This window comes from Diabrotica undecimpunctata, chromosome 1 (assembly GCF_040954645.1).
Source record: "Diabrotica undecimpunctata isolate CICGRU chromosome 1, icDiaUnde3, whole genome shotgun sequence".
NCBI classification, from domain to species: domain Eukaryota; kingdom Metazoa; phylum Arthropoda; class Insecta; order Coleoptera; family Chrysomelidae; genus Diabrotica; species Diabrotica undecimpunctata.
The window spans coordinates 73896674-73922691 of record NC_092803.1 but is presented as its reverse complement, the minus strand read 5'-3'; the positions used below and the strand labels follow the sequence as shown (position 1 = coordinate 73922691).

General features: G+C 30.3%; 1 protein-coding gene across 1 annotated transcript in view; it reads right to left on the bottom strand.

Moving 5' to 3' along the window:
• Positions 1-11775, bottom strand: part of LOC140450707 (fibroblast growth factor receptor-like 1) — a 35887-nt gene extending 24112 nt beyond the window's left edge. The window contains exon 1 of the mRNA XM_072544379.1: positions 11672-11775. The gene's annotated coding sequence lies outside the window, so the exon portion shown is untranslated. The remainder of the gene's footprint in view (positions 1-11671) is intronic.
• Positions 11776-26018: the final 14243 nt, after the last annotated feature.

Genomic DNA, 26018 nt, shown 5'->3' with positions numbered 1-26018 from the left:
AATAAAAAAAAAACGAGAGGTGAAGTTAGATATGCCATCATAGGCATACTTCCCCTATACTGTACCCGTGTCAGTGACTTATAAGCTGTCGAGACACGTTAATTAGAAATAAAAAAACAGTGCCAAAATAATATTAAATAAAATATAAAAACTTTAAAATTTCATTTATGAAATGAAATTTTATAAAATGAAATACTTTATAAAATAACCAAAGGTCTAGATGTAGAAGTCGAAATTTTTTAGGTTAGGTTTACTGGTTTCCTTTAACAAAGAAAGCTTTGTCAAAGGCCGTCTTCGCATACCCGGCGGCCTCGACTGTAGCTCTACAGGTCATATCGGGGGTATGAGCAATTCACCTGCAGGCAAAAGAAAGATCGAGAACATACGGAAAGACTAGGCAGGAAAACAAAAAATAAAGAAGGGAAACAATAAGAATATAGCAAAGAGAATGAGAAAATGAATGGAGGGCTACGTGAACGAGGGTGCTAATCCTGGATGTGGAGGAGGAGATCAGCTGCAATCACAAGAGCACGAACTACTTCTGTACACAATTTCTAACAAAGCCCAGAATGGTAACTGTGTGGAATGTGGAGTTAACACAGCCGATCATTGTGTATTTAAATGTAATAGGTTCAATGAAGATAGAGCTGAAATGTGCGCCAATGTAGACATATTCAGAGCGCAAGACATAATGACGGTTATGGGAAGGGGAAAGAATGATTTATGGATGTTTTGGATGCAATAACAAAAATTATAAAAAGGAAAAAATTCTAGAACGAGAAAGACATCAAGGACCAATACAAATTAAATATAAAAGATAAACATACAGATAATTAAAAAAGGAATATGGGAGGCTGAGCGCGCGGTTGAACGGTCCTGAAAGACGTGCCACGCTTGCAAGCCGAGAGTGGTTTTAGTTAAAGGGGGTACCATGGATGCATCCGGAGGTCAGGCCCCTCAAGGAAATGCCTTCGAATGTAATGCATCTACCCTGAATCCAACTCACGCCAAGTACGATTTTGTAAGGTCTTTAGAAGATTTCCACTCTCACAAAAACAAACATATAGACAAACGTAACTAGAGAATCTGACCCCTTATAGGAAACATTCAAATAGAATTTTGGGTATTTTGTAACAAATCATAAAAAAGAGGAGGGAGAGAAGTAAAATAAAAAATTAAAATCAAATATGGACTGTATACTCACTTACTCCTTACTGCTACAATCACAAAACTCCTCCTTCGTACCTTAACAGTAACTTAAATACCCACTGAATATTTTTTATTTAAATCACTTGCATATTTGACCTCTCTTAAAATATTTACCGATAAAATTGACTAATGCAGTAAAATTATATTGTTGTTTATAGAAAAGATAAATTTAATTGATAGTAAAAATTTGGACGTGCTGAGGACACAATTTGTTATCCAAAATGTTGAGAAATCTTTTTACAATTACGAGATTCTGCAATAAAATAAATCGTTCTACAAAATTTTGCTATTCTGCACAACGGATCTATTAATGGAATCAATAAACAAATTATAATAAAAATAAGATAAGTACTTGTTTCAGTAATGTTAATTCATTGTTCATATTTCTTTTTCTGCCTATCATTAAATGCCGTACATCATAACTGAACTATATAACTTACCTTTCTCGATAACCATTAGTGAATGTACAATTCCAAAATACTGAACTGAGTTTATTAGTCTAATTTATTAACTATATTTATTATAAGAATATTCTAACACTTAGTTTACAGGTTTTTAATATGACTGATATTTTATCGTAACAATACTTTTTAATAATAAGAAGTAAAAATTCTCACCCTTGGGATCTCGAAACAGAGCCATCGAAAGCATCGTAATTAGGGTAGGTTGTGAAATAAAACTTTCGTAGATTAGTAGTCCACACAATATTTAAAATTTCGAGCATTAAGATATACCATTCCATTCGCTTTTGGTTACTTTTATAGGTAGGTAGTCAGGAGTGTAGTAAAAAATGACACAAAGTCATTCAAAGTTATACCTAATTTGTCTGTGTGTGGAATATTTTAAGTATTTTTAAAAGTTCTGAAGCATAAGGAAATCTGGCATAGCATAATAATGTAACTACTTTAGTAAAATGTATAGACAGGGAAAGGAAAAATTAGTCAAGACAACGTCAAAACAGTTTTGCGTAATAAACGTTACCCAGGATATTATCATCGATTTTTCAAATACTTTTAAACCAATTTTTTAAAAAGTCATAAGTAACCAACAAAAAGAAAGATTTACCATCTCCAAGTATCGTCTTTTCAAACAAGAAAGAAAAAACATAATACAGTGTAGTGTTATAGCAGGTATCACGCTATATTCATCAGTTGTCATCAAAAAACCTAATGCAGTATTAGTTTGGCCAAGTACTAAACTCTACAACACATTTCCACTTAAAATAAACCCCAAAAAAAATATCAAATGTGATGTCTTTGGCAGATAAATACGTACCTCTAATATATAACTGGTACTACGAACAAATACGAATTACAAATCAAAATGAACAACAACAAGAAGAAGAACTGGACAGTGACAGTGGCGAAGTTGAAACTGAAGATTTCTAGTTTTCTAGACATATATTATGTTGATCAGTTTACTTTGCTGAAAAGCTTTTTTTGACAAAAAATTACTACAAATAACAATAGTAGAAAGTTTTTATTGATTTTCCACAAATCATAAAAAAATGGAGTTGACTGGTTTTTGCACCGATCCCTTCAATTGCAAGAGTCTTTTCCGTAGTTATAAGTAGTAAAGATAGGTAATAAATTAACAAAACCCATTATTGTAAAAATAAGAAAAAGGATGTGAAATATAGGAAAATAAAATTAAAAGAAGAGTATGAATAATGGGGTCTAAAGATAAATATAACTAAGACGGAATACCAAATAAATAATCAAACATTCAAAACCAATATACTTAAAATCTATATCCCGATCTAAGACATCTTGAAATTGATGGAATAACGTTGACTTATAAAATCGAATGAAAAGGAATATAGACATCTGCAGAGAAGAATTAAAAGAGAGGTAAAATTAGCCTAATAAAAATGGTTGCGAAAAAAGTGCGACGAAATGTAGAATGGGATATAAAGGCACGACTTGTTTAATATGCACAAAAAGTAAAAGACATATTTAAGGCATAAGCAACATATTTAAATGACGAGTTCCCTCTGTACGAGTTCACAATAACAACAAAATGATTGTAAATGAGAATAAAATAAGAAGAGAATAGCAACTGTATATATCAGAGTTGTTTGAAAATGACAGAAATAATATTACTTAATCCTACTAAAATTGTACTGGCGGCCCAGAAATTGTGAAATTAGAGATAGAACATGCTTTAAAAAATGATAAAATTAGGATCTTGCAGTCCAGATGATACACCAACTGTATCGCTGAAGCTAGTATATGGAGATAACATAAAACTAGTAGTAAAACTTTTAAATGCAATATATAACACTGGAATGATTCTCGGAGAGTGGCTGTGAGAAAATCCATCTTTATCACAATATCTAAAAAACACAATGCTAAAAAATGTTTAAAATATCAAATAATTAGCCTAATCAGCCACACTTTTAAGATTTTTCTAAGAATACTCCACAACAAACCTAGACGCAAATGTGAAGATCTCGGAAGATACCCAGTTTGGTTTTAGAAATGCTATGGGAACTAAGGAGTTAAATATTATATTACAATTATGCCGTTATCACAGAAAAGATCAAACTGCTATCGTAAAAACTGGAGATATCTACATTGACGAAATCTCCATACAACGAGATAGAAGTCAGAAAAGGTTGCAGGTTGTCCTCAACACTGTTCAATGTTTACTCGGATCAGTTATTTATGAAGGCACTTGAGTGACAGCCACATGGAATGGAAATTAACAGGGAACTACTTAATGTAATTAGATACACGGACGATACAGTAATTGTGTCAGAAAATATTGAAAGTCTTCAAATTCTGCTTGTTCTTAGAAAAAAAAAAGTCTTAGTCTTTAGTCGTAACCCAAATCCAGATGCAGAGCGTCAATTAAATTGATCGAAGTTGAAAAAGTTCACAAAATTTCATATTTGGAAATTGTCATACGGATCAACTAGATCCAGACATAACAATTAAACGCAGAATAGCAATGATTAAAAGTACTTTTATGAAAATGAAGACATTTCTTTGCAATATTTATCTCACTTTCATCATCATCATTGGTGCTACAGCCCTATAAAAGAGCCTCGACCTTCCCAAGTCTATTACGTCAGTCAGTTCTATCCATTGCCAACTGTTGCCAGTTTGCTGCGCCTATTTGTCTACCATCCTCATCTACACCATCCCTCCATCTGAGTTTTGGCCTACCCCTACTTCTACTTCCCACAGGTTGTCACATAAGGATTCTTCTAGGAGGGTTGTTCTACTGTGATCTTGCCAGATGTCCTGCCCATCCTAGTCTTCCTATTTTTATAAGGGAGACTACGTCTTTACCACCAAATATATATTTATATCTGTGATATATCTCGTAGTTGTACCTTCTTCTCCAAACACCATTTTCACAGATGTCACCGAATATTCTTCTCAGGATCCTTCGTTCAAATATAAGCAGGAGATTTTCATCTGCCTTGGAAATGGTTCATGTTCCGACCCATATGTCAACACTGGTTGTATAAGGGTTTTGTATATGGTTATTTTTGTTTTTTTGGCTTAAGTTTCTGTTTCTCATATGTCTACTCAGTCCAAAATAGCATTTGTTTCCTAGGATTATTCTTCGCTTGATTTCTTCAAGCTTGATCAGGAAGCCTAAGTATGTGAATTTGTCCACCACTTCAAAGGTAGAGCTATCAACCGTGAATTGGTGGCCGATATTATGGTGAAAATAGATCCTTTCTCAACATCTAACTCCACATATATGTGATGGTTATATACCCTGTTAATCCCACAACCTTGATGGCATGAACAGCAAGGAGATTGAAAACTTGTTGCCATATCTTGCAGATGTTTTCCTAAGAATGCATAGTTAAGTTTGTTTAATTTTTGTTGTTTCTGTGAACCATACTGTTAGTACTTTGGTAGAATATGTGCCACAATTCACTCAAGAATATGTGTTGAGTCCACTAGAACAATACTAAAAAGATTTACTCCAAATTAATGCCAAAGAATCATCTAAATTTAATACATATGGGAAAGATTTTATTTTGATTTGTAAAAATGTATGTTGATAGTATTGCCCTTTCTCTAAAGCCTGGCTCTAAAGTTAAAACTTTAATGAACTTCAAAATAAATGTCTTTATTTCAGAGGAAGTTTAATAAAATGGATCATCTACTGCTGCTGTTGACAGAATTTGAATTTATGAAGGAAACAGTCATGTATTTTCGATGCAAATGGTATATTTGGTATGTCTTTTATCAGCACTGCTCTTAATTTATTGCCATTCTTAATAATATTCACTTTTCTCATATTTATTTTTGCATTTATGCAGATATTAATAAAAGAAATGTAGCACGGTTTTTCAAATACCTAGAAGCCACTTTTTTTCTTTTGGTAACTTATCAATAATTTTCTCATCTATGTTTGATTTTTATAATTTGATAAATCTTGAATTTTTGTTATTGAAAATATGCTTCTATATTACTGGTTGTTGCATGACCTTGTTTACTTACAAAATCTGCAAACCACAGTGGGAATTCTACTTCAATTGTTTAAAAAAGTTCTCTAGGAATCTTTAATTATAAAATCCATTGGCATATGCAGCTTTTTCATCAATTTCTTCAAACAAGAACAACCACTAATCATTTGTTCAAATCATGTCTAATCTCTGTATCACTTTTCCTATTTTCTAAAACAATGTCACTATATTGGTTTAAACAGACTAAATATAGCATTTAAAGTATTATTAAAGAATATAGATGCATGTATCTATATTCTTTGTTATTACTTATTTTAAAATGTTTTAATGGTTGATTACAGTTACAGTGTGTTTCGAACAAATCTTCTTCATAAAAACGCTTTATAATGCATTTATACAAATTAAATGAAACATATTATTGTGTATTTCTTTAAGTTAACATTAATAGAAATCTTTAAATATTATTTCTACGCATATATAATAAAATATGTCTAGTGGCTGTAATGCTAGTGTACTCAGCAAAGTGATTCTAAAAAAGAACACACCTACCGCCTAAATATTTCGTGTTGGTATCATGTGACGTCACGGGCTATGACGCCGATGACGTGCAGCGGTATGTAAATTAGATGAAGAAGAGATGAAGTATACATACAAATGAAACGTCAAATTTGCGTTTGCGGTATTGCCATGTTCTTATTATGTATATGTTTTATGCCTCAAATATGCGTACAAACCATGTTCAAACAGTACATTTTTATTATATTATTTTATGGAATCTGTTATTTTTTAAATTTTTATAAAACACGAAAGAATGAATATTTGATTCTTTTGATACAAGTTGCAGTTAGTTATTAGAAAAAAAATTATAATTGGCCTTTGGTAGATTAGCGGAAACTTGGCAATACTGTCAAAACTTTTAAAACCAAAATTATTGCAATTGCAACACATGTTCAGCAGCAGATTTCAATTTTTGTATATTATTACTATTTTCTTATAGTTTTGGAATGAAATGGTACCTGAATACCGTTTTGTTAATGTATAAATGTATTAGCAATTATAGTTAGTTACTGGAACTTGTTCAGATCGTCCACTACATTTAAAATTGTGTGAATTTGTGTATTCAGTAAACAAAAATTTCAATTTAAAATAATGCCTACAATTGTTGAACCTGAAAGGGTATTAAATGTAGCAGAAATGCGGGAAGAACGATTTAATTTAAACCAATTTAAGTTTTATAAATGCGTTTGACCCTTTAGTGTGGTGCGTGTTGCGTAAATTAATTAAAAATAGTGTCCTATGTAACTTGTGTAACATAAGCAAGAATCTAATTAAGCGCAGGTTGCAGTTAATATAAGCATTAGTATGGACACTCGACAGGCGGGAAAAAGTACGCGCATCATTTAGCGCAGGCCATATCGCCATATTGAAAACAGACCGAAATCTTGTGACATCAGACTGGTATTACAAGGTGACGCAAGTGACGTGTAGTCATCTGTCGTGATTTGTTTGTTTATTTCTGTGTCGTTTTTATTTTTCGTTTAATTAAGTCTAAAAATAATTATTTTTAGAACCTAAATTGTATTATCAAATTTCAACTTCGTATATTATATACGTAGGTAAATATTAGTTTTGTGGTTTCCAAGAGATATTTGTAATTTCATTATGCCTGGAGGACCCATTGTGCATGTGCTGTGAAACACTTGCAAAAATTCACGTTCGAAGACGGGAGGTACGTTTTTTTTACGTTTCCCAAGGATCCTCAAAGGGTATGTATTTCTTTTGTCAATATCCGTAACTAATAAACGTAAATTACAAGTTTAAAATGATTTTAAGACAGGTTCATTTTTGAAGATCCCTACTTTTTGCTGTACCTCTACAACTATTAAAATAATATTTGTGTACTTACTTTTGTATATAATATATATATATATATATATATATATATATATATATATATATATATATATATATATATATATATATATTATATATATATATATATATATATATATATATATATATATATATATACCTATATATTATATAGAAATGATATTTCTATTTTGTTATGAAAAGTTTATAAAAACTCAAATTTGCTAAATTTTTGTAATCTATAATGATAAAGTTTTTCGCGTAGTAATATTTTTTATCCATTTTATCTAGTCAATTTTCAATAATTTTCAAATTCTTAAAATATATTTGTTTCAGGGCAGAAACCTGGGCACGAGCTGCTGGATGGGAGGATTTTATATGTAAAGCTTCCAGCTTTTTCATAAAAGTTATAAACTTTGTCATCTACATTTTGATGACAATTGTTTTCTTAAATTATCTCCGTAACAGGCTTAAGCCTACTGCAGTTCCTACCATTTTTTTATGTATGCAGGGATCCTCAGACAATCACCGTGATCATTCATATTCACTTTTAGGTAAGTCATCTTCTATTAGCGTTTTTTTTGGTAAATACTTATCTATTATTTTTAAAAACTTCACTGTCCAAATGGTAATAGCTACGAAGAGTCTCCAAGTCCAATGTTATTTTAATATTAAAATATCATGACCTACTCTTGAATCACATTTGAATCATGAATGGATTATATATAATCCATTTTAGCATATAACCACGCTATTTGAATCATATGTGATTCATTTGGACAGTGAAGTTTTTAAATATGTTGGTTATCCCAAAAAAGATATTTATTTTTAATATCAGATATTAATGTTTCATTATAAGACATCAAGTGCAAAACGTTATTAAAATTAAAAAGGAGGTTTCTAAACTATTGAAAACCTATGTTTCAATTTTAAATAGTGTTCCTTATGTTATTATATATCAAAGTTAAGAATGCTCTACAGGTTATACATGGTTATTTAGTCTGTTTGATCCACTCTATGTATAATCCTATTTTTTAAAAAACAGTTAAAAATAAAAGTTGTTGAAAGTTATATGAATTTTAATACTAGTAGTAAACATTCAGAGGATTCATTCATAACAAGTGATGGAATTAGCACTCTTTTTCCAAAAGAAATATACAATACATTATAACATTTCTAAAATTGGACTTTTTTTCTATTATTACAAGAGTATTGACTTATGTATAATACATTTTTTTTCTGTTTACAGATAATGTAGATAAATCAACTTCACCACTGTCAGAATTTTTCTCCAACATTGAGCACTCAAACACCTTTACTTCTATCTTCCCATACTCCAAGGAAGGAAGTTCTCAGATCAAAAGTAAAAGGAATTGAGAAATGAAAAATTATCGTTTGTCCCCAAAAAATAAATGAAACTTGGGAATCAAGTTATAAAATATTTATAGATTTTTTTACTAGTAACATGAAAAATTACTATTATTTATTTAATTACTACAAGAAGTAAATTTTCTCTCTGTAGGTAAACAGTATTTACTTTTTTTCCTAGGTAAATAATGCAAAATAAGTGTTAGTATAGTGCCATGTAGTTGTTTTGATTTGTTGATTTACTTCTAATAAAAGTATTACAATGCCTTTAACTTCTTTTGCCGACACTGTTCACAATAGTGAAGTAAATATTCCCTCAGAGAACTCTGTTACAGGAAATGCAGAAATACATAATGGTTTGTAACAATTGCCCAATTAATTATAATTTTAACCAAATTTCCATGTTCCAAGTCTGGTTAAATACATGTTCATGTTCCAAATATTACAAATAATAGTTTTTTTATAATTGTTTGTTTTTCAATTTTTTTTGTTTAGAATAAATTAAGCTTACATTAAGAATAAGCTAATATATAAATGTTAGTAGCAAAAAAATACTATACAGTTGTGGTAATCTGAAAACTGTATATAGCATGCATTAGTGCGAAAAGAACAGTATGAGGTTGTTCTACTAGCAAAGAGAAGCCGAATATAGTATGAAACTAGTACCAACATACGAGCTTGTTTTTAACACCCATTAGATTGAATTGTAGTTTTGTTAAAGTGACATTCAGTTTTGATAAGGGAAACGTCAAATATACGTCTACTTTTTCATTAGTAATGAAATCACAATCAATCTAGGTTTCATCACAAGAAATTCTCGAGATATTTCGGTACCCACATATAGAATTTTATATCTTACTTTTATTTGTGGCATCCTGTCTTATGCTTCTAGAGAATGGTCACCATACTATTTTAACCATATTTACACCCTCGAAAAAATTCAAAATAAGTTTTTCCGGATTTGTGCTTATAGATTAAACTTAAAGAACTTGTCTTTGGTGGAACGAAGGTCAAGGCTAAATATCAGTTCCTTAGAAAACTATAGAACTAAAATGCGATCTAGTCTTTCTCTATAAACTACTTAATCATACAACTGACTGTTCTGATTTATTAGGTCCTATCAACTTTAGATGTAGCACTAGAATTCTTAAAGAAATGTCTTTGTTTTCTATAAAACACTATCACACTAACTATGCCAAATTCCCATATCAGAATTCAGATACTGGGAAATGACTTTAGTCAATCTTATGATCTGCTGGATATTTCTTTCTTTCTCCCCTTCCTTTTACCCTATCAGGGTGTCGGATCTGCTGGATATAAAATCTGTAAGATTCAAGCACTGTTTGACTGAGTATATTAGGGATCGAAGATGAGTGACCTTCAACTTGGGAGTTTTCATATAATTTTTATAAGAACTTGGGGGTATTAATTTCATTTTAAAACGATTTCCAGGAAAATTTAATTTATGTAATTTAATAATTGTTAAACAATATTTAATAATTATTTAATATTTAGTTTTAGTATTTGTGTTATGGTTAAGATATTTTACGTTGTTAATTATTTTGTAAAAAATGGGGTCATCCCGTCAATAAATAAATAAATAATAATTCTGGTTTTATTCGCAAAAAAAAATAATGCAATTGATATTTCCAGTTAGGAAAATGGTAACCTTTACAACTGAACATAAAATTCAAATTATTAAATGATATTCTGGAAGTAGTGCCAACGATATAATCGGTACGTTTTCGTTTTCATTCGAAGGCCCTGTACCATCAAAATCTGCAATTCCCAACATTATTTTTAAATTTGAAAAAACTGATTGTGAAAAAATAATTGTAGAAAATGCACGGATAGTGATAGAGATAAATTAACCAGCTCGTGCAATTAATCAAGAACAGGAACAGCGTGAAACTGCCTTAAGTAGTCTAACTGAAATCAATTTTCCTTGTAACAACACCCTAATTTCAACAGAAACTGGTATCACTGCTAGAACTGTACGAAATACTTTAAAAATAAATAAGTACCATTGCTACTAAAAAAAATTTAAATTCACAACTATTCTACTAGAAACTGTAGTGAATGCAATTTAAAAAGGCAGGTAAAAAACTTATAATAAAAAAGATGGCCTCTGGCTGTCTTTTATGTAATTTCAGATATAACAAGAAAAAATGCATGTTCTTTATAAAAGCGCAAATAGTCAATGTTCTTTGTCTCAAAAACATTTTACGATATTACTCCGTAAAAGTCTTTTGAATGAACATCTGAAAAGAAGAAAAGATATGAAACAGCTCTCTAATGATTTAAAAACCACAATCATAAAAATTCTTGGAACAGGTCAAGACAAGAGTTCAAGAAACCCAACTGAGGAACTTCCAAATCGACAACCTGCTAAGACAAGATGTCCGAAACATAAAGACAGAAAAGTGAAATCATGTGATGACTGTAAGAGAGCAAGTTGTAAGGAACGTAGTGTCACCCGAAACTTTTGTTAAGATTGTTTTAGAAATTAAGATATATACGTATTCATCACTCCCTCTTAATTTTTCCGATATCATTTTTACTTGTTAAAATTTTTTGTAAGTTTACTTTTGTTAAATTATTGTTAAAGTTAGTTAAAAGTAAGTCTATTTAAGTTAGTTTACACAAAAAAATTGCCTCCCGAAATAATTGTAAGAGTTGTTTTTTACTTTAGTAGGAATAGAAGTTTTTCAGTTTTTTATTTGGTTATGGTAGAAAAGTTTTATTTTTATATAAAATAAATAAAACATTTTTAATAATAATATTTACCTTTTGTATTTTTTAGTTAATAATAAATATTGTATGAGACATGTCTTCTTTTTTTCAATGCAGAGATAAATGCTGGTCACTTTAATTTTGGAGTATTTACGCACCCCACGATACCAGTTGTGTGTTTATAAAATAACGATACCAGCTGAGGATTAAAATTAAAACAATATATTGTCGATTGTAATTAATTCAAATTAACTTGTTTACTAACTTTAAAATAATATAAACACAGTTTATTTTTATACTATGATATAAACACGTCTCTGTTCTAACCACTTGTGCCAGTCCGTAACTGATTTGGTCTGTTTTCAATATGGCGTCTGGATACTTTTATACTTCAAAGGCGCCGACTCCGAGTGTCCTAACTGTTTGTGGTTAAACTGTGATATAAGATTATTCTTCACTATAAGAGAAGGATCCTTCTTTGCAAATAGGAGGCTCTCATTAAAACAAATCATTATTATCGTTTACGGATTTGCACATGACATCCCACAAACTTAAATCAAAAACGAAGCTTCACTCGATACCTCAAATGTAACAATTGTCGACTGGTGCAATTTCTGTCGAGAAGTGTAAACCAATCATGGTGGAAATTGATGAGTCCTGCTTCCTGCTTCTTCTGAGGAAGTACCATCGAGGTGCTTTTAGGAGACCGCAAGAAACGAAGAAACACTTTTGCCCATTATATCCAGGTATGTTATTGTTACAAATATATATATATATATATATATATATATATATATATATATATATATATATATATATATATATATATATATATATATATATATATATTATCTACATATATATATATATATATATATATATATATATATATATATATATATATATATATATATATACATATCTATATATATACATATCTATATATATACATCCTAGTCCTGTTTGATTTTTAGAATGGTCTTTAAATAACTTGGATAATAATTATTACTGTGTGGTACATAAGGTCGCTTAGCTCTCAGTATATATTATACTAAAATATTGTTTAATTGATTGTATATATTTAGGAATTATGATTCTTGCTATTTTTATCAAATTTGTGTATGAAAATTTATAAATTTGTGTTACTTTATTTTTGCATAATTCTTGGTTTCAATAGATGCATCTATTAGTGGGAGTGGGTTTTTTATTCTCTAATACTCACATCTACTTCTACATGAAACTAATCCACAACTTTCAATAAAATATTAATTTTGGTTTCAATCATCAGATCTGCAGTCATTAAAATAATTACATTTTTTCAAATTTATGTTGCAGAGATTAAACTATCATTATTGACAATTGGGGCAGTGAAAGGAAAAGTGGTGTAAGTCATCTGAGCCTCATTTTGAGATATAAAAGGTTTTACTAGAAACATTGTAATTAAATCTATGGAACATTTATAAACATGCTTGTGATATTTTTTTATTTACTAAGAACATGTTCAACTCTACCAACATTTTTGTACAAATAAAACTATGTTAAGGGTAGTTTTTAAGGGGTGAAATGACTTACACCACTTTTCCTTTAAGAGTTTAAAGAGAATGTAAAGAAATCAAAACAAGTTTATTGTTTTGAAGTTGAAGATTTTTCAACAATGTTCTAAACATTTTTTTTTACTCTAATCCACTGCATTTTTAACCATGACACTGGTTGGTTATCCGTATTGGTTTTTCTTTTTGAAATTGATTTATTGAGATTTTTCAGATCTTTAAAGTCTTCTCTAAGCATTTTTGTGAAAATGAAAGCTTTTTCTTTCTACACCGGACTCTGACTTAAAACCAATCTTCAGGCACATAAATCAGTTTGCCTTTAGAGTGAGTTTTAATTGAACCAAAGTCTGAGTCGTTTGGTAAGTAAGAGTGTCTGCTTACCATAAACTTGTGATCAATTATTTCGATACTATTGTTTTCACTTTGAACTAACTGTAACAAGGCCAAGGCAAAATTCCAGTTTCTATTGTGGCCGGTGCAGCTGTCACTGTACAATACAACATGCTTTGAATTTGCTGCACGTAATCCTATGTGCTTTGTGACACAGGCACTGATTTCCTGAGATCCTCTCGAAGCTGTTGTTTCATCCCATCCATACATGTAGCGTAAGCCAGATGATAGCTCATGGCAGCCCAAATTGTAAATGTACATATTACGTTTATAGTATGCGATAGATTTGGTTAGTTTTGGGAAAGGTAGGGCTTTCTCTAGGTCAAAAGTGGATGCATAGTAAGAATCGTCAGTCTGGGCCTTTTCTGTATCTTTTTTCATAGTCCCATTTCATATTCCCCAAGATGGAGTTTGTGCTCAATTTCAGTCTGTTTTATCTCATTAGCATCTGTTGTTGCAGCTTTTTTTAATTTCTAAGCATCACACTTGAGCACGTATCTTTTTGTGGTACATGAAAAAAATGAAGGTTGTACTCATTATTGAATGTACGGCAATGAATATCACTGGAAACGGGGACAGTAACTATTCCTGACAGTACTCACTGTACAAACGATACAGCGGGGTAACATTAAGGTCAGAAGATAGATACCTACGATTGGGATTCTTATTCCTTGTGTAGTGCGATTGGTAAGATGGAAAATTTTTAATGTTTCCGGACACAGTTCATATGTTCTTCAGATATTTTATTAGTTGGTATACCATGGCCTGGATTATCTGAACCAGGTGGTTCCCCTTGTTTTTTATCTTATTAATGACCCGTGACATTCGGCCATCAGATATCTGAAAGGTTCCAAGAAAATATTTTTTACATACTTTCATGGTTTCGCCTTGTTTTTGAATGAAATATTGGTTAGACACTGTCTTACCAGGTCGTGACTGATCCCTAGGACGTTTTACTTCAGGTTTCTTTTGTTTGATCAAACCACAAATAAAAGCATTCTGTGCTGTAAATGATTTCAATTTCCAGAATGAATCAAATGCTTTTTTTCTGTCTTCACATGACATATTTTCAAAACATTTTTTATTGCAAAAACAGTTGTTGTTTGAAAAAGTTTTACCTGGCACTACTTTTCCTTTTGTTGTCTTATACTCACAACCTGAGTTGCGAAGTCGCTATATTTTTTCTTTTTTTCAATACTTGTTGAGAATTAGAAGGTACCCACTCCTCATCTCCTGAGTAAGCGAAAATACTAGGCTCATCACTCACATCACTTAAACTGTCGTCATCCATTGTATTGGAAACTCACAACTACAAAATAGTAAACAACTGTCATAGGAATGACGGAATAGTGGTGTAAGTCTGACTTGCACCACTATTTCCTCAACTACAACCGAGATTTTGTTTGACTGTCAAGTTTGTGCTGCTATCTGTGAGCAAATGGAAGACTTATGACTTAAACCACTTTTTTTTCACCGCCACAATTTAATCCATCAAATATGAATAACAAAGTAAAAATATATCGGGAAAGATATTTAATTAAATTTAAAAACTTAAAAATTAAACTTTAAAAATTATAATAAATTAATTAAACTTCATTTAAAAACTTAAAAAGAATGTTTATTAAAATTAATTAAACAAAAAGAGAAATCAAACGATTTCTACTTAGCGAAACCGAATTCAAATCTTAACCACTGTGTTTCCTAAAATTTGCGAAACAAACAGCTGGATGAATTAATCGGCAAGGGAATCTAAAATTGCATTCCACAAGCCGTTCATCCTAGTCAAAATTCGTAGTGAATTCAGTTTCTCGTACTTCCAACGAAGTAAATAACAAAACAGAATGACGGTAATACCGTCATTCTGTAAAATTAATTAATATGTCCCATGCTCTTTCCTGATTTATTAAAACGACATGGCAACACTGTCAAATACAAAACTTTCCTTCATTTGTAGTTAATTTCACTGGCACTTTAAACTTTTTATTCTATAAATCTATAATCTATATACTTCTACCAAAGAATAGTCTATATTCTTTGCTTCTACTACAGTAGTAAAATAAATTTGTATTTGACTAATATTTTATTGATTTAGATCATCTAAATTATGATTATATTTTAGAATGATCCCACAACGCCAACAAAAAAGAAAATAAAAATAGAGAAAGCCTCAAACAATGAAGAGAAGCAGACTTTTAACAGCTCTTGGAAAACTGTTCCACAGTTTATGAATTGGTTAGAAAAATCGATAAAATAACCATCATCTGAGGGTAATGAGTATGCCGCAAGGTATGTGATTGTGATATTGTAGCTCATAAAAGTGTATTATTAAAACAATCAACAAGTGACAGGTATAAATTAGATTGGACAAAAGTGACAAGCAATACTAAACTCACTGAATTGTATAAACCAAATGCTAATGATGTAGCTGTAAAAACGGCAGAGTTAAAGTTATGTGCCTTGTTGGCAAGCAATAACGTGCCATTTTTATTAGTAGACATCCTAACTCCTTTAATTCAAAATAGATGTCATGACTCGAAAATTGCTAAACAATTACTTTTAAAACGAACCAAAGCTCAGTCAATTACTTACAATAACTTGGGGTATAATTTTCTTGAAGAAATATATATTAAATTAAGGGAGCCAGGATGTTTTTTTTTTCTTTGGTTATGGATGAAACTACTGATGTTTTATTAAAAAGGCAATGTGCATTCACTACTATAATTTACGAAAATAATTTAACCAAAACACAATTTTTTGATCTTGTTCGGGCTCATCTTAAATTAAAGAAACCCGAGATGGAACCATCATCACCTCAGCGTACAATGAATACACAAGGTATGATATTGCGCATGACATTTGACAGCTGGCCCAGGAGTGTGACGTAGTCAAGACCGCTCGAACCACCTCGAACCCATTATTACAGCTTAACGTACACATTAATTTTGAAATTATGGTCAAAAAAATGATCTAATTTTTTTTAAATGTTTTGTTTTGGTTATAATTGAATAAAAAATATATTTTCAGTAGCGTAAAACCTTTACTTTTGCTAGGGATTCAGGCGAAATATTTATTTTTGTTTTCATACATATACTAATAATATAAGCACTCTTTTTGTATGCAAATCCGTTGAAATTTAAAAATTTTCTGCAGAGGAAATACTGTGAATAGGTAAATAGTAGTAGATTTGCTTATTCTGATTTACTGTCACTCACTTCCAAGCAGATTTACTGAAATAAAAACAAAATAGATTACAATAAAGAATAATCTGTTTTACAATTCAATATGGTATTTTAGATGAGTTATAATGAAATTTAGTAAAATAAAAAATATACACATTACTATAACCTACCGATTATTATATGCAAGATTTACTTATCAAACAATATAATATGAAAATAAGACACAAATTAGTTCAAACGCAAAACGCAATAAATATCGACTTCAGACGACTTTACACCGGCAAGACAGAAGGCTTGTATAAAAACAAAAGTTCAACAATAATATCGGTTATCAATGGTGACTATTGCAAATTGCAAGTTATGAGATAATAAATATATTTTAAAGTAACTCAATACTGACTGAGTCATCTATTTTATATTAGAAAAATAATTTAGATATATGCTTACATATGTGTCTTTATACAAATATCCACTTCGCAACTGCTTAAAAAATTTGGCCTAACTACACTCATATTCGATGGCCAGCTAGCTCATTCGATATAAATATAGTTGACTTTATCATTATTTATTTTGATTTTGTGTTTAGTTTAGTAGGTATATACGTACAAATTTTGTGTACCTTCATTACCACTTTTTTGTATCATTTTAAACATTTGAAATATCGAACTCTGGAGTATAAGTTAATTAACCTGTACCTACGTGTAATAAAAGATAATTAAAACTTGTTTTATAAAGGATATGTATGTTAACAAAATAACTGTACCAAAAATCAATAAACTTAAATTAACTTCAAATTTTTATTTATGATTAAATATTATAATAACATAATTTTATCATCTCTTTATAATTACTAAATTAAATTAGCCAAATTATATAAAAAAAACTTAAAAGTCTTTCCTATACAACACATTCAAATGTTGCGGGAATAAGCGTTCTTGACTACGTCATGCGCGAAAGCGAACCGATTTTGTAACATTATGTATCATACCTTGTGTATTCATTGTACCATGAGATGGAACAAGGAACATCGTTCATTGCGCAGCATGCCAAATTCTTCTTTAGCCTATCCTAAGCGATTCCACCAATATAAGTCGACATTAGCTTCGTATCGTGACGAGAACTGCCGATAATGTTCGAAGCTCGTATTTTGTTTCGTGCCGTTGAACTGATCAACTGTACAAAAAACACCCCCGAATTCACCTACCATAAAAAATGATTCGGTAAGTCCAACACCATTCTAATACTGTAATATAATCTCGTGAATCTCGTAACCTAAAGAATTGACATCATGTATTTTGTTTGTAGATTGGCTAATAATCATTATATATATATATATATATATATATATATATATATATATATATATATATATATATATATATACATATATATATATATATATATATATATATATATATATATATATATACATATATATATATATATATATATATATATATATATATATATATATATATATATATATATATGTATTTATAAAACAGTGCTACAGGTTTTGGTGGGCCTTGGTTCCCATGGACTTGATTAGTTTCTTCCACTTTTTCCGATCTTTTGCTTATTCTCTTGTCAGTCCCTTGTTCTTATTTCTTATATGTCAGCCCGGACAGCATCAAACCACTTCTTTCTCGTCCTCACAGGTCCCAATCATTGAACTCTCCATACCATGATTTTTTGGTGTCATATATCTCCATCAGCTCTGGTATTTTCTTTTATGCAATTTACCGTGAGCTTCCTTTATACCACTTTTTTCTTCTTTCTGGTTCATGTTTCACATGCATACAACACCGTTGGTCTAACTATTGTTTCATATGTTCGGATTTCGGCTGCTCTGGTCACATTTTTTGCTTTTATCAGGCTAATAACCATTACTTTGTTATTATTATTATTATTATTGCTAATTTGATGTTATTATTATTACTATTATTATTGCTAATTTGGTATCATTTATTGTAGGCTGTTACACCTAGAAAATTAAAGTTAAGGAAACGATTAAGAAGAGCTAGGAAAACAATTAAAACCCTTAAAGTCTCCCTTAATCGTTATAAGAAAAAAGTTGCAGTTTTAGAAGATATTATTAAGTCCTTGAAAGGAAAAGTTGCAGATGAAACTTTAGAAGCTTTAGCTGTAATAGGACCAAATAAGGAATTTTTACACAGACAACTGTCTACTAAAGGAAAATATGGTAGTGAACTGAAAACCTTTGCTTTAACATTGCATTTTTATTCCGTTAAAGCATATAATTATATAAGAACTACTTTTAATTCTGCATTACCCCATCCCAAAACAATATCAAGATGGTACCAAAGTGTCAATGGAGATGCTGGTTTTTCAAAAGACGTTTTTGAACTGCTGAAGATAAAGGCCACCAATACACCATATAAATTGCTCTGTAATTTAACAGTTATTGAGATGGCTATTCGTCAGCATGTTCAATGGGATGGAAAACGATATTATGGATATGTAGATTATGGTGTTGACTTACAAACGGATTGTCATTCAATTGCCAAGGGAGCAATAGTATTTATGTTAGTCTGTATTAATAGTTCTTGGAAACTTCCTGTAGGGTATTTCTTAATTGATTAATTAACTGGGAAACAAAATCAAAATTTAATATTACAATGCTTAAATTTGATAAATCAATCAGGTGTAGAAGTGATATCAGTAACTTTTGATGGTGCATCAAATAATGTGACAATGGTAAAGGAGTTAGGGTGTAGTTTTCAATTAAATTCATTAAAATCCACATTTACTTTACCAAATTCAAATAAAGAAATTGCAGTTCTGTTCGATCCGTGTCATATGATAAAATTATTAAGAAATACCCTAGGAGACAAACTAACTCTAGTTGATGATAATGGTGAAACTGTTGAGTGGAAATATATTGAGGAATTAAATAAACTCCAAGAGAAAGAAGGGGTTCATTTACGAAATATACTTAAAAAATCTCATGTTAACTATAAAAATCAAAAAATGAAGGTAAGGTTGGCAACACAATTATTTAGTAACTCTGTGGCACATGCAATTGAATATTCAACACAAGTTTTACAATTACAACAATTTAGTAACTCTGCTGCTACAGTTAATTTTATTCGCATCTTAAATAATTTGTTTGATGTTTTTAATTCCAGAAATATGTCACAAAAAGATTATAAAAAGCCTTAAATACAGAGAATTATATCAAAATTAATGACTTTAACCGAAACTGCTAATTATTTAAAATCATTAACTTTAGTTAGCTTTGTGAAAGCAATAGAGAAATGGGAGTTTTGGGATTTCTATTTTGTATAAATAGTCTTCAACATTTGTACAAACAATTAGTGGAAACAAATTTATTAGTATATATTCCCACCTACAAATTAAGTCAAGATCACCTTGAACTTTTTTTTGGGTTAATTAGATCAATGGGGGGTTATAACAATAATCCAACGGCTAAACAGTTTAAGGCAGCTTATAAAAAAATTTTAAAACATTTAGAACTAAAGGATAGTTTCAGAGGAAATTGTATTCCTTTAGAACTGATTACAGTTATGGCTCCTGAAAAAATAATTAATAAGTCTTGTGGCAGAGAACGAATTGTTGAAGATGAATTTGTTGATGATAACGATGACATACCCAATACAAATTTTATATCACTTCAATTAATGAACTTATCATTCACAAATTACAAAAGAGGAGTTATTATATACATTTCAGGATATGTCATTTATAAAATATCGAGAATTTTGAAATGTGAAGATTGTGTAAACGCACTTATAGGAGACCGAGCAGACTTGTTGACGTCATTCATCAACCAAAGAGACACATTAAATTTAACTTATCCATCCGAAGATGTTGTTATTATTTGCTCTATTGCCGAAAAAGTGCTACAGTGCCACATAAACGTTAATAAACGTATTAATGTTAATATTGTTAATATCCATATATTAAAATAATTAACAGAACAATTATTATTTAAAAACTTAAACAACCATTTCAAACATTATTCCTTTTTAGAGTCACATTATTCCAATTTATTAAAATTAATCATTTCCACCTACATTAACGTCCGAATTCGTCATTATAATAAAACAATTGTAGATACTCATGGTACAATGAACACATTGTATTGAATTGAATGTATTCAAAAATATTTTTTAGTTTTTATTTATTGATTATTTTTATTGTAAAACTTTATTCTAACTTCTTGTTTTTTGTTATTAGTCAATACAATTAATGTAATTAGTTAAATAAGTGTATATTAAGTTGTGTTATATTCGAAACTAATTCAGTAAATATTATTAATTATTCTGAATCCAACTCTGTTTCATTTATGTAGACGCTCCCCACCCCAGCGATTAAGTTTAGAAATAAGGTAACATTCGCGCAGCAATCTAAATAGGTTCATGTTACATCTCGGGTTTCTTTAATCTAAGGGGCTCATGGATCAATAGCTAATTATCTATATTATCTGTATTCTAAAGACAAAGAATATTCCACTAACAAATTTTGTAGGGTTTTCATTGGATATCACCAAAGGAAGAATTTTCAGATATAGTACGTATTAGATGCTCATGTCATATAGCACATTTAGCTACATCAAAAGCCTGTTTAAAATTACCTAGGCATGTGGAAGATCTTCTACGAAACATAGGCAGTCACTTTAATAGGAGTGCTTTGAGGAGACACAAATTTATAGAGATCCAACATTTTTCAAGTGAAAATTCACAAGATACTCTCTCCAGCCCTAAACAAGATGGTTATCTATTAAAGAATGTGTCGATAGAGTGCTTAGCAATATGACCACTTAGAGCATATTTGACGGAATGTGTATTTGAAGACCTGTCAATTACAACAGAAAAAATGTAAGAAACCATGTCAAATTTGTTCACACCAGTATATCTAGAGTTTATGTCACATTACTATATTATTTATCTATGTGTCACTTTTTTAGGTCTAATGACAGACTTTAATTTAATCTTTCAGTCAGAAAAAACAATTCTTTGTAAGGTTCAGCCACAAACTGAACTCTGTTGAAAACACTGTGTTCCAATTTTATAAAGATGTCTGTAATAAAAAGTACCTACCAATGACATATTTACACTTAACCACGAAAACCCTACAAATATAGTCTATATGGTATTTATCTAGGAATTGCTGCAACAGAAAGCTTGCAAGAATTAAAAAAAAAACCAAATTTGAAGAGTTTGATAGTTTTTTTAAATGTATTTTAGAATTCTATATATAATTAGTTAGTAATATTAAAAATCGATTCACCTTTAAAGACCCTATCCATAAAATAATTTCAATATTGGATCCCAAAATTGCATAAAGCTTTAAATTAAAATCATTACAATGTGTAACTAATCAATTTCCTATTTTAAAAGAATATGTTAATATTCAGGAGTTAGACAATGAATGGAGAAGACATGCTCTATTAGACTTTGAAAAATTAAATTTAAATTCAGATGACTGTGAGTAATATTGGTCTCAAATATTTAATTTAAAAAATGATGCTAATGCTTTTTTATTTCCGAATTTAAAAATGACGCTACTGCTACTTTTTGTTTTACCATTCTCTAATGCCGGCGTAGAACATATATTTGGTGATTTGTTTAACATAAAAAGTGTCAAACGGAATTTATTAAACTCTTCAACTGCAAAGACTATTTTGACAACCAAAGAAGGAGTTAAAAAGAATGGCGGCTGCTTAAAAGTCGTACCATCCAAAAAAATGGTTAGGCCCTAATATATGGGAAGACAATCAGTAGCTTGTATTTTAACATGTAGTATTTTTGTACTTTAAGTATACGTTTTTGTTTCAATAGAATAATTTACATTAGGAGTTTAAAATATTTAATCTGTTGTTTACATGTAAGTACCATTCATAACTGATGATTAAAGCTAGAATATTACAAATGATGTATATTTTCTGAAAATATCCTATTTTCCTTATAATATTTATTGTAAAAAAAACAACTTGACAAATAATTTGCAAACTTTTATGTCGTCAGTTTATGAGGAAGACAAATTAGTTGAACATGTTTCTTTTTGTACTCACATTTTCCCGATCTGAGGTATATGCAACAGCTTTCAATTGCAAAGGTACATTTTCTTTGCTGAAACAAATAACAGGAGCATCATTGTTATACCCAAAAGCACATAAGTAAACTCCTTCCACAATAAATTGTCTGTCGGAAACAGAAAAATACCATGGAACTAAACAAGTTCATCAATTGCTCGTGAACAGGGCATAAGGTATTATGAAATTAAAAAAAAGTTAAACTACATAATTATAAAAATATTATAAAAAGTATTACAAGTATGTAGGAAAGAGTCATAATTATAATTTTTGGTGTATTCGGTTTCAATAGATATTTTACCAGGACCTTGCAGTTCCCAGTTGCTACTTTAAAAATGTAACAATTCCTAGAGCATATTTTTATATGACTGATGGTAGAATAGTTCTTATTCTTAGTACCATACAAGCATTAAAAAGTGAGCAGATTCCACAATAAAATGAATTGTAGTCAAATAGAAACAAAAAAATAATATATAATTATATACTCACCTATTAAAATTATTCCAGTCCAGGTGCGTCATATTGCTAGTTTTTAGGTTATAACCGTGTACCAGTACCACACTTTCTTTTTCTTATCTTTCTGCTAAACTCGACAAATAAAAACTAAACCTCAATCCTACTTATTGTCTTTTCAGTTTCTTATTTATTTTCTTCTTTTCTTTTGTTTCTATGGTTAGAATATCAACATATTAAGAAAGAAATTGACTTTAATTTGATATAAAAAAGCATATACGCGATGAGCAGCATATTTTATTTAAATAATAAATGAACGAAATAAAATAGTTGTCTAAAACTAATTACTATTGATTGAATTAAAAATATTGCGGCCACTTTTTGACTGGCAACCTATTATCAATGTATTCACCTAGTTTTAAATGTATGTAAAAATATGATTTTGATGATCTACGTTATGAATGTAGTGATCCTGCAGTAGGATCTTGTACTAATACGTCATATGTATAATATACGTCAGACAGATGGAAAGAGCTGAGAGAGACCTATGTCCAGCAGTAAACGCATACAGGTTGATGATGATGACGTTTATAAATTTATAAATAAATATTTATTAAATAAATGTTTTTTACTTAAAAAAGAAATAACATTGCTTATAAACAAATAAGGCTTTAGAAAATTTATAAAATAATGTATTGTCTTTAAATGATTTAGAGTCATTATCACTCTTACATATTCCATAACAACGTGTCACATAATAATAATTAATTAAAAAAATTTATTTGCTAATTATTGTAGCACTTTTTTTTTCAATAACTAGACTTTCAGTTTTTAACTTAAACCTGCTTAGAGTAAATATATGATGACTAGAAACTAGTTGATCGAGAGTAATGAATCGATGTCCAGAACCGCTATTCGTGACGACGGCACCTTGTGACGCTCGCCTCAGATTTTGCTTTAGAGAAAAGAAAGTAATACAACGCCAGTATAGAAGATTCGCTTCAAAATAATAGGGGGCATACTAACACCAGCTATGAAAGCCCGAATGAATACATCACCTCAGGTGAGAGATTCTGACGCATAAGGTTAAGGATCCTATTATGAGACCCGTTCCTAATATGAGACCTCTGTCTCTAGAGTCTTGTAAGTGCTGCAGCCTGGTGAGTGACGTGAAAACTAAGCTCTGGTAGTGTTTCCAGTAGTCTGTGAAGGGATCGAGTGTCTGTGATCTAGTATTACCCATCTTTTAAAGTTTTTTGTGAGTCAAAAGATTTTCATTGATCTAGTTCAAACTGGATTTTCATCTTCAAGGTAAGAGATAAAAAAATCACTTAAGTAATTATCTGAGAGCTACTTAAATTCGTAAACACACGAAACTGTGGTGGCGTAAAAATCAATCCTAACGTCAAAATTTGGGCTGGTACAAAGTTCCCACGTAGTTACTCCTAATATGAGACGATCAAGTGTGTCTAATAAGAGGTATCATAATATATTAGGGTACTGTTTGGTGTATAGCATCTATAGCATTTCTTTTTTAATATTTCAGATGACACCACCTGCTAAAAAACGCACAATCTGGGACTCAGGTAAGACGATGCGAGCTGCCACAGCTGTGAGAAACGGTCAAATGGGCTACAAACGAGATTCAAAATACTTTGAAGTTCCTTTCCTATGGAGCAACGGTATGTTAAGAATACCGAAAAGATTCCCGAATCATTAGTTGCTTTGTATTTAAGTAGACGTCCCGTTTTGTCTGCGGACATCGAAGAACTATTAGTCAAATATTGCTTAGAAATGAACTCTAGGTTTTACGGCTAGATAAAAAATATATTATAAGAATGGCGTATAAACTGGCTATAAGAAATTCTCTAAAGCATCCGTTTTCAACAACAGTCAGCTGGTAAAAAGGGGCTGAAAGGTTTTTTAAAGCGCGTTCCCTAACTTTCAAAAATCAAAATGAACTTTTCATAGACTACGCCAGACATAGTCCTGCTTTCATGACTACCCCAAGGACCCCTCTAAGCCAGACAGAATTCGCAAAACGAGTTTTAAAAAAATTTTGGGTATTTAAAAAGTATTACGCGAGGGGATGAAAGCCTGTATTCAAGATAATATAACTACTACTCCGGTTAAGTATAATCGCTCAAGTACAGAAAAATACTAATTAAAAATATATTATTAGCCGGACATATAATAAATATGGTTGAAATACTGCGGAAAACTGGCAGAAATTACTATAGATCTCAGGCGGCAAAGACTGTTTGGATACAACGAAGTGGCTCCAAATATATATGATATCTGTCTGCTAGACCTGTACAAGCTGGTATAGGGATCTAGAATTCTGGAATGTGTGTAATAAATTAATGGAAGATGTAACATAAACGAATTATTTACAATACGTCCGCTATACAACAGACGGCTTAAAGGGAAAACAAAAAATTATAAATAAAAAAATCTGTCGAATCGTGTCTGTATTTTTTTCTCTTTTAACTTCATTATATTGTCAATGGAGAGTTCTAGGGATCATGGGATCTCGGAAAACCCACGATATAACGTAGCACAAACAAATGCATCCTTTTTGATTTGATATCGAGTTTATTTATTAATTACATTCATAAGATATGTTAGACTATTACATATTAGAAATCATACATTTATGAAACTGTTAAAATTGTGATGATATGATCAAAATGAACCAGTAAATATTAGCCAACCAATATATATTACCGTCATATATTATACTTTTGGAA